This window comes from Octopus bimaculoides, chromosome 8 (genome assembly GCF_046866305.1).
Source record: "Octopus bimaculoides isolate indiv1 chromosome 8, ASM4686630v1, whole genome shotgun sequence".
Taxonomy (NCBI): domain Eukaryota; kingdom Metazoa; phylum Mollusca; class Cephalopoda; order Octopoda; family Octopodidae; genus Octopus; species Octopus bimaculoides.
The window spans coordinates 85,745,648-85,757,087 of NC_142935.1; positions in this window are offsets into that span (position 1 = coordinate 85,745,648).

Below are 11,440 nucleotides of genomic sequence, written 5' to 3' on the forward strand. Positions count from 1 at the left end.
AATGGTTTCCCTTCATGGCAGAATTAATAGTCAAGACTATTTAAGCATTTTATCTGATCAAATTCATCCTATGATTGCAGAACTGTTTCCAGAGGGAAATGCAATCTTTCAGGAAGATAATGCACTAATTCACACAGCTAAAGTTGTTATTGAATGGTATGAGGTATTATCTGGCCACCACAGTCCTCAGATCTCAATATTATTGAATATTTATGGTGCATTTTAGAAAAACAAGTAAGGAGTCGATATCCTCCACCATCATCACTACAAGAACTGGAGACTGTTCTAGCTGAAGAATGGACAAGCACGGAATGGACAAGCACGGAATGTTGCCCGACAATTCAAAGGTAACTGGTGTAGGCTACAGCTGTGATCTCTCTTTACTTCCTGGGTCTTCTCAATCACAGCAGATCTCCAGAGGTCTCGGTCTTTCGTCATTGCCTCTGTGAGCTCCAACATCCAAAGGTCATGCTTCACCACCTCATTCCATGTCTTCCTGGGTCTCCCTTTACCATGGGTTCCTTCCACTGTTAGGGAGTGACACTTCTTCACACAGCTCTCCTCATCCAAACACAAAACATGACCATACCAGCACAGTTGTCTCTCTTGCACACCACATCTGATTCTTCTTATGCCCAATATTTCTCTGAGAGCGCTTACACTCTGTTGTGTGTGCACACTGACATTACACATCCAGCGGATCATACTAGCTTCATTTCTTTCAAGCCTATGCATGTCTTCAGCAGTCATGGTCCATGTTTCACTGCAGTGTAGCGTGGCAGTTCACACATCTGCATCATACAATCTACCTTTCAGTCTGAGCGAGAAACCCTTTGTCACCAGTAGAGGTAGGAGCTTTCTGAACTTTGCCCAGGCTATTCTTATTCAAGTGGCAATGCTCTCCAAGCCTCCACCTCCATTACAGACTTGGTCACCTAGGTAGCGGAAGCTATAAACTATTTCTAGTTTCTCCCCATGGCATGTGATGGAATCAGTTTTCTGAGCATCTGTGGTGTTTATTGCCCTTGTGCATCTACCACACACAAAAGTTATCTTTCCAGTTAACCTTCCTTTGATGTTGTTGCACCAATTATGTGTCCATAGCTTACACTGGGTATATCTTATGGAATTTCTACCTACACCTTTTCTACAGATCAAGCAGGGCCATCTACCTGAAGGGATTTGTGATGTGTTCACTTTCCTACTTACTAGGACTTTGGTTTTTGCAACATTTGACTCTAAGGCCCTTCAATTATAAACCTTGCTTCCACACCTGAAATTTCTTCTCTAGTTCTGGAAGGGATTCTGCTATGAGAGCAAGGTCATCAGCATAGAGGAGCTCTAAGGGGCATCCTGTCTTGAATTTCTCTGTTATTGCCTGCAGGACTATGCTGAATAAAAGGGGGCTGAGTGCTGATCCTTGGTGAACCCCTACTTCTGCCCAGAATTCTTCACTCTACTCATTGCCGACCCTTGCCTTACTAACAGCATCCCTGTACAGATCTTGCTAACCGCTCGTCTATCCCCAGTTTCCTCATCACCCACCAGATAAGCAATCGGGGGACCCTGTAAAAGGCTTTCTCCAAGTCAACAAAAGCCAAGTATAGGAGTTTATCTTTGACTAAGTATTTCTCCTGCAGTTGACATACCAGGAATATAGCATCAGTGGTGCTTCTACCTGACACAAAATCAAACTGCATCTTATCTAAGCAGACTCTCTCCCTAATTAGTTGGGCTATGACCCTCTCTGTGACCTTCATCACCTGATCCAGCAGTTTGATACACCTGTAGTTATTTCTATCTAAAGCATCACTTTTATCTTTGTAGCAGTCGACCCTGGTGCTGCTACACCAGTCATTGAGTATGACTCCTTCGTGAACTACCTGGTTTACAATACGGTTGACTAGACCATAACCCACACCACCAGATATTTTAAGCATCTCAGTAGTGTTTCTTGATGGGCTGGGGGCTTTTCTTGACTTCATATCCTTAATTGCTTTATCTATCAGGGTGCTATCAATTCAGGTAGCTGGTCCCTCTACTGAATCAACATTTGGCAGGCTCTCCTCCTCCCATTCATTCTCCACATTCAGCAACTGTTCATAATGGCTTCTTCAAGCCTCTTTCTTTGCAGAATCAGTAAAAGCAAGTGCACCATCATCCATGTGGACACATTTCTCTTCTGTAACATCACAATTTTCTCTCCCACACTGTCTTGCAATCCAAAATACTTCAGTTCTCTGGTCCTCATGTTGCTGAACATTGGCAAACTTCTTCTTCTTTTTCTGCTTCTCCCTTGGTTAAGTAGACCTGTCTCCCAGCCTCCCTTCTGGCTATCTGGTACAGTTCCCTGCTATCCTCACCCTTCCAGGCTTTCCAGGCCTGTTTCTTTGCTCTAATAGCCTTGTCTACTGCATTATTCCACCACTCTAGGTCTGGAAGAGACTTTGCACCAGCCACAGATTTGGTCTGTGGTGCTCAGTAAGCTGTCCTATAGGAATTTCCAGTTACCCTCTATGTCCAAAGTCTGTAGCTCCTCCTCCCACTTATCAAATTTCTCAATGAAGATGTCCCTAAATCTCTGACCATGTAAAGGGTTCTTTAGCTTCCAAATCCTTCTTTTCTAGATTGGTCTGCTTCTTGGCATCCTTCTTGCTTCAAGTCTAAAGTCACTAATGACTAGTCTATGCTGGGGGGTACATTCTTCACCAGGGAGGGTCTTTGTATTTAAGAGCAACCTTGCATCCCGCTGCCTGGTGAGGATGAAATCAATCTGGCTAGCAGAGTCACCTGATTGATAGGTTATCTGGTGGCTGTCTGGCTTCCTGAAGTTAGTGTTGCAGATTAATATTGGGTTGGCAACTAAGTTCCTGCCATTTTTTTAAATTTTGGAATTTATTGCGTTTTTCAATTTTGGAATTTATTTTGGGTTTTTTTCCTAGTTAATTTTAGTTAATTTTTGTTTATTTTCAGATCATTAAAATGGAATGTCAAGTTACGAAAAACAAGCATTTTCAGCACCTCCTTCTTTTGCTTTTAATCAAAGTTCTAAGGCCACAAAGCTGCTCGCGACATTTATGCTGTGTATGGAGAGGGTGCCATAGCTGAAAGAACCACTTGTTATTGGTATGCCAAGTTCAACAATGGAAATTTTGATCTCAAAAACACACCTCGTTCTGGCCGTCCAGTTGAGTTCAATAAAGAGCAGTTAAACCAACTTTTGCACGAAAATTCTCATCAAACGGTAAGGGAACTGGCAGAGAAAATGGAATGCTCCCACACTGCTATAGAGAAGCATCTTCACTCGATGGGAAAGGTTCAGAAGTATGGAGCATGGGTTCCGCATGCTTTAAGTGACAACAATAAAAATCAACTAGCCACAATCTCCGTTGGTTTGCTTGCTTGTCACCGCTCAACTCAAGAAGACAAGCAACAATTTCTTTACAGAATCGTTACAGGCAATGAAAAATGGTGCCTGTACATCAATATGAAGCAGCGTAAGGAATGGCTTCATCCACGTAAAATCATGTTGTGTGTATGGTGGGACTGGGAAGGGATTATCCATTATGAATTGCTTGAACGGAACAAAACAGTCAATGCGGAACTTTATGTTCAATGGATGGAATGACTGAACATGGCTATTCAAGAGAAAAGACCTAATCAGCACCATGGAGTTCTTCTACTGCACGACAATGCCCACCCTCATATCGCCAATATGACCAAGGAAGCCATTCAAACGCATGGCTGAAAAGTGCTGCCACACCTGCCGTACTCTCCTGATTCCACCTCTTTCGATCTCTTTCAAATGCTATGCACGGAGTTTCGTTCAATACTGATGCAGAATTGAGAGCTTGGTTGGATCAATTTTTTGAGTCGAAATCGGGTAATTTCTGCCAACGAGGTATTGAAAATCTTGTTGAACATTGGGAAGAAGTTGTAAATAACAAGGGTGAATACATTATTGATTAATTAGTTGCTATTTTTTATTAAACCTTTTAAAAAATTTAAATTTTAAAAATAAGCGGGAACTTAGTTGCCAACCAAATAGTTTGCATGCATCACGGAACTCCAGTAGCCTAGTTCCCTCTTCGTTTCAGGAACCAATTCCATGGCCCCCGTGAACACCATAGAAGATACAGGATTGCCATCCAACATGTCCATTAAAATCTCCAGTCACAAAGATGAAGTCATTGCCACTCGTCTGGTCATTTGGTAGGCCCGCTTGTGGGGCATAGGCAGAGATAATTGTAACTATACTATTCTGCAGGACTAGCCTGAGCTTAAGTACTCTATTGCATATCCTGGCAACATCTTTGACCTTATCCACCCATTTCTCTGCAAGGAGTATGCCTACAACCTCTACACCCTCGCTGTTACTTTTACAGAAGATTTTATACCTATGTGCCTTGCCTGTGAGGACCCTAGCTGAAGCTCCTCTCCACCTTACCTCTTGTATGCAGCATACATCAACACATCTCCGATCAAGCATCTCTAAAATCTCACTAGACCTACCTTTCAGTGTGCCTACATTGAAAGTACCAACTCTAAAAACTGGGAAAGGAATGTGGGAGGTGGCATGTGGAGGAGAGATGCTATTCAGTGCCTGAAAAGAAGGTTTCCATGTTCATTTGATAGACATGCTACACCTGTTCTCACTTTCGACCTGACATCATTCAAACATTCCAGCGTGTTAAGATATATATATATATATATATATATATATATATATATATATATATATATATATAAGATACAAGGAGTTTTCATCAGGGTGACTCAAACTAATATGTATGTGCTCTGAGTGCTCAAATTGGTGGGCCACTAAAACTCCAGTTTGAACTGCAGTTGAAGGTGTGATTTTGTGACTGCCTTTTTAAAGTGGCTAGAAGTAGCTACCCCTTGAGTTCGTAGGTACAGATTAAAGCAAAAAACAAAAAGCAAACAGTTTGGCAAGACTTGACAAGGGCATGTAATTCAGCTATATAATAATTGGATAGTCTCTGACAGCTCTTTCTAGAATATCCCAGCTATTGGAACATCATGTGAAACAAGGATTTCAAAGGCTGAGTATTCCACCATTGGAGAGAGACAGGTTAAACATATGTAACAGTGGAATAAAAAAAGAACATTCCTTATCAATAATAGTCATTGTGGTTCATTACGTATAGAAAGGGAGGAGAAATCAAATTAAAACCAAGGAAAATTTCCAGCATTCCCTCATTCAACAATGAGAACTCAGTAGTTTGATCACACTGTTTGTTTTGTCTTTTCTGTTTTAATCTATCTATCTGTGTGCGCATGCATGTGTGTATGTGTGTGTGTGATTGTATAAGTATAATTAAAGGTATTCCAATCATAGTCATTGCATTTTCTTGTCCATCAGTTACTGCATTATTCAAAGTATTCATTCTTTATTCAAGGTGCCAGAGTGTGAGTTGAAGGAGATTTAACTGTTATTTACAGTAGTTTGATAAACAGGAAAAGATATCTTCATAGGCTTATGTCAAATCCAATATTTTTCTTTGGTAAAGACAAAGCCACTGCCTTTTGTATTAAGAATGTAAACATCTGTTACTGATGTAAACATTTTCTTACAACAGAATTAAACAATCTCCAAGAGCTCATACGATTAAGTTTACCATGAGTTTCTATCATACTACTTCTGAAATTTATTCAGTCCATTTCAGCGTACTATCCTGTAGTTACTAAGTGTTGTAGTGTAAATAGTATTAGACCAACAAATTTATCAATTTGACAGCTTATTTACATTTCTTAATGGCTTGTTTAACTCATATATGAACATACATGTTTGTATACACACACACACACACACACACACGCACGCACACACATATACGCACATGTACATACCTGCATAAATACAAACACACACACACACACGCACACACATATACGCACATGTACATACCTGCATAAATACAAACACACACACACACACATATATATCCAGACACACATGTACAAGGGCAAAGCATTCTGATAAATATAAAAATGTATTTGTAATTTGTTGATGAAATCATTTAAAGGTAAATCTTTCACTTCATTCTTTGAAATGCAATTCAGGTAGGATGCCAGTGCAACTAAGATAAATATAGATATTTCAGCCAGGCATAAATACCAGTTATTACCTACTCACGTGTAACATAATAATAAAAATGATTTTTTTTCCTACATAGCTTCATATGAGTCTAAATGAACTATCAGGTGTGTTTATTTTAATGGCCTATCAATGTATACAGAGTTTCTTTATCCTAGGGGTTGGGGAGACACTCAGCAAGAAATGGAAACAAAACTCATAATAATAATATATTCTTCTGCCATTGCAATTTGTTTCAAGAAAATAAAAGTTATAAGAAAACTCACCTAAATCTATAATATTCTCTTAGGATTTGTATTTATTTATATTGCAGCTTGTGAACAATAGCAACAATGGTTTCATGTCTGCAACAGACCAATCACAGATTTTCTATATTCAGAAGCAGAGAGAGAGAGAGACAAAAGAGTGTCTGTGCAACTTGGGATCAAACAAATATCCCATGGGGTTTCATTCATAAAACGCTGGCTTTGGCTTTTTCTTGTTGCCATTAATAACCTGCATCGATATTTCTTACCAATGCACTATCACACACACACACACACGCACATATATGCATGTGTGTGTGTATGGTAGTGATGATGAGGAAAATTTCTATCATTCCACCATTCAACAATGAGAACTAAGTTGTTTGATCAACTGAATTATCTGCCCTTGAATTAATATCTAGGTGGTTATGTATTCCACAGACATGTGTACCTTTAATGTACTTCTCAGGTGGACTCAGAATGTGACAAGGCTGTACATTTTGAATTACATATATAATTCATCCAATGAGGTTCTATACAATTTCTACTTTCCAGTTTCACTCGCCAAGTATGGGATGATCCAAAGCTACAGAAGATGATATTTGCCTAAGATGCCAAGCAGAGGAGCCAAAGCTAGGACCTCATGGTTGTAAAGCAAACATCTTGACCATTTGGCCGTACTGCTCCTGCATGCATACATAACACACACACACACGTATACGATAAGCTTCTGCCCACTATCTGATTCCCAAATTCCACACCCACAAGGTATTGGTCAACCCATGGATATTGTACAGGACATTTTACTTAAGTGCTGTGCAATAGAATTGAATTCACAAGTATATGGTTCCATAGCAAACTCATGTAACACTTTAGTTCTGATGATTTTCATCAAACTATAGTTGTATTAGGGTGAGCAAAAAGTAAGCAATGCTTTGAACCATGAAGAATTTGTAGCAGATTTTTGCAGAGTTTAAAATTTTTTAAATATCTTTTTGAAATTGTCTGATAATACAGACATAGACTTGCCCAAATGCATCTGATGGTGTGTGTGTGCATTCAGTATGATATACAGTTGGTTATGCAGCAAAATATTATACAAACTAATAAAGTCAAAATAATATTTCAGTCAAAGCTGGATGAAATTTCATCCATTGTGACTGATTACTTTAAAACAATGGCAGAGCCTCTATATAGTTACTTGACTTGCTAGAAGTAGAAACCAAAATTTCCTCAAATTGCACCCTACTTTCTGTTAAATGGAAGGTCACATTCAACATACTTCTAAAATAACATATAATCATAGCTGGAAACCCTTTAATCATAGATTTATTGAAGCAAGGCTGACCAAAGGTTTAACAAGAAAAACTATATAACAAGCAAACAAAGCAACCCCTATCAGAGTCATCAACCTGCATCAACAGCAACCACACCCCAGCGTTTATAAAATGCTGGGATGGTCATTGTTTGAACACCTTTTATTATTAGTCTGACCTGGGAATAAACAATTCTAAAATGACATTTGTCTGATAGCAGCAACTTTTAATCATTAGTCTGCTGAATCAAGAATATTTTTAATCATTAGTCTTCTCAATCAAGAACACCCTTAATCATTAGTCAGTTCAAATCAGGAAAACCTTTAATCATTAGTCTGCTCAATCAAGAACTCCTTTAATCATTAGTCTGCTCAATCAGGACTGACCTTGGGCTAAACAGTTTTAAATTGACATTTGTCTGATAGCTACAGCCTTTAATCATCATCCTGTTCAATCAGGAACTCTAAAAATCATTAGTCTGCTCAACCAAGAAAACCTTTAATCATTAGTCTGCTTAGCTAGGAACACTTTCAATCATTAGTGTGGTCAGTCAAGAACAGCTTTAACCATTAGTCTGCTCAATCAGGACTGACCTGTGGCTAAACAATTTTGAGACAACATTTGCCTGATAAATTTGAACATATTTAAATAGGATCAGCAGACATTCTTAAATACATGTCAGTATTTGACTCACAGATTAACAACACTTGAGTGTTGTGTCACTGCACGTGAACAGGTGAACTAAAGGTGGTCAGTCACACACCAATGTCTGTCTCATCTAGGTTGCATGTGTGTGTGTGTGTGTGTGTGTGTGTGTGTGTGTGTGTGTGTGTGTGTGTGCGCGTGCATGTGTGTTTGTTTCCATTAGATATACAAGAGGCAGCAAAAGCAGAGATAATGTCAGACAAGAAAATGAACAGAAACTGCTATTGAATAACAGAGAAAGCAAGGAAGGAAAGAAGGAAGGAGAAGGAGGTGGGATGACTTTGAAGTGAATGACATAAAAATGGAAAGAGAGAACGAGAGAAGGAGAATCATGTATCAAATTTTAATGGTTTCTTCATCCTGTATGTCTTTTGCAATAATTTCTATTTTAATACCATTTACTAAAATAGAGATTTTTTTCTTTTTCCACCGAGACACATATTAGTTGTTGTTGTAGTTGTTGTTTAACTCCGAGTCAGCTCTGATCAACCCCATCTGTTTAAGCATATCTCTTTTTTTTTTTTATCTTTACTTGTTTCAGTCATTAGACTGTGGCCATGCTGGAAGAATTTTAGTCGAACAAACTGACCCCAGGATTATTTTGTAAAGCCTGGTACTTATTCTATCATTCTCTTTTGCCAAACCACTAAGTGATGGCAATGTAAACACAATGGCACCAGTTGTCAAGTAGTGATGAGAGACAAACACATATACAAAGGCATACATACGCACACATGTATATATATATATATATATATATATATATATACTAGCTGGTGTACCCGGTAATTCCCGGGGGTAAAGATGTTCTATTGAAATCCTATCAAGGTCAACTATGCTTTTCATGTTTTTTGGGTAGCTAAAATAAAGTACCAGTCAAGTTCTAAGGTTGGTGGTATTGACTAATGCTTTCTCTCAAAACTGTTGCCCTTGAACATAAATCAGAAACCATTATTTGAAATGTGTTCTTTCTTCCCTAGGATGGTAGCATGTAATTTTAGGGGTATTTAGTTGCAATTTCTAGCAGGTTGAATGACTACATAGAGGCTCTTTCTTTGTAAAATAGTAGTATGTGGTGTTTTGAGTGGGGTGATCCTCTTACTAATTGGAGCTGTGTCCATAGCCTGCATAGATTGGTGATCTCAATGCAGTTGATGTTAAATAAAATATGGTGAGGGAGAGAATTCCTAAAGAAGAAGGCTTGGATACAGTGGTTGGAGTAGAGGATACAATATAAGTCAAGGGGAATAAAGGATTGGGTACAGGGGTTAGTGGAGGAGACACATTATAAGATACAAAGGGCATAAAGATGAAGGGGTCAAGACTGCCTGAATGAAAGTGACACAAGATCAATGAACACTGATGAAAAGAAGTCACTAAAGTAGCACTAGAAGAGAAAATGTAAGAAGATTGTACATCTGTGTGCCCAAAGAATGGAGTGTGTTCATGAAAGATTTCATGCCAAACAATTCAGTGGCTTTTTTTTTTAAGGGGATTGGTTGCTTTTTCTGTCAATTTAATAGTTCAAGTACTGATTGGATTTGATTTTATCAGCTCAAGAGGACTTGAAGAGTAAAGATGATCTCTGTGTGATTTGTAAGGTATTCAGCCAACACATGAAAAAAAGAATTTTATTGAGGAGACAGAAAATTGAATATTATCAGATTATTTGAACCTTTAAAAAATGTGTATATCCCTAACATCTTACTTCTTGTTACTTTGTAGAAAATCAAATGTCTATTAGTACACCAAATTATCTTGTTGCAGTTTAGTTCCATTTATGGTTTTAGCTTTTTAGCAAAAACAAAAATTAACAACTATATAATCAAAATATTAAATTAATCCATCATGTGTCATCATCATCATCATCATCACCATTTAATGTCTGTTTTCCAAACTGGCATGAGTTGGATGGCTTGACAGGAACTTGGTTTCTATGGCTAGATGCCTTTCCTAATGCCAACCACTCCACAGAATGTACTGGGTGCTTTTTACATGGCACCATCATGAGCGCTTTTTATATGGCACCAGCACCAGTGCTTTTTTACGTGGAATCAACACCCACACCAATGCTTTTTACATGCTTATTTTATTGACACCAAGGTGTAAGTTAACCTCAGTGAGATTTAAAATCAGAATGGAGTGAAGTAAAGTAAAATACCATAAGTTTAGTCTAGTCTATGCAGAAATGAAAGCCTAACAGGTCTGACTATATAATGGTTCCTAATTTAGGTAGAATACCAGCAGGCTTAAGAGGAAGGAGTTAGTTGATGCTATTGACCCATGTACTTTGATTTTATAGACCTGGGAAGAAGAACAGCAAAGTAGACCTTGGTAGGATTTGAACTCAAAATGCAGAAGAAAATATTGCAAGATATTTTTTCTAAGGCTCTAACAATGCTATCAGCTCACCACTTTGATAGGTCTAACTATATTAGAAAAGCCTTATAGAAGTTGTTCTTTTTTGTTTGTTCTAGTTTCTTTCAAGTGGAATAACAAGTAACAGGTTATTAGTTAGGATAGAGCCCAGCAGAGTAACAAGTATCTTTTCAAAAAGGTCAAAATAGTAGCTGTAACAAAATTTGAACTCATGCCTGTGACCAGCAGACTAACAAGTTAATTTTACAACCACTAAAAAAATGTGCTTTCAAACAATAAATGTTTAGGTGGTTTCAATTTTTTAAATTGAAACAGTGGAATGAAAAGAACCAGGGACGGACTACCTCAGCAAAAAATATACAAACCTTATAATGAAATATGCTACTTCAATAGTTATGTCTCTAGTGAAAGGTTAAAACTTTTCTTCCTCACAACAAAATAATTTAATCTTGTAATGTTCATTTCCAGTTTGACATTTCTAGGCTAAACTAACCTAAAAATAGCATTAAAAAAAAAATTATTGTTAGTTGGAGGATTATTGTCTGTTTGTTAGAATGTCTGTAATTTTTTGTGGTAGGCAACAAAAGATGGCAACATCTATGGACCTCTGTCGGCATTTCTAGTGGTAAAAAGGAGAAGACCAGCAGTGTCCATGGCCACTGTAAGCATTTCTGGTA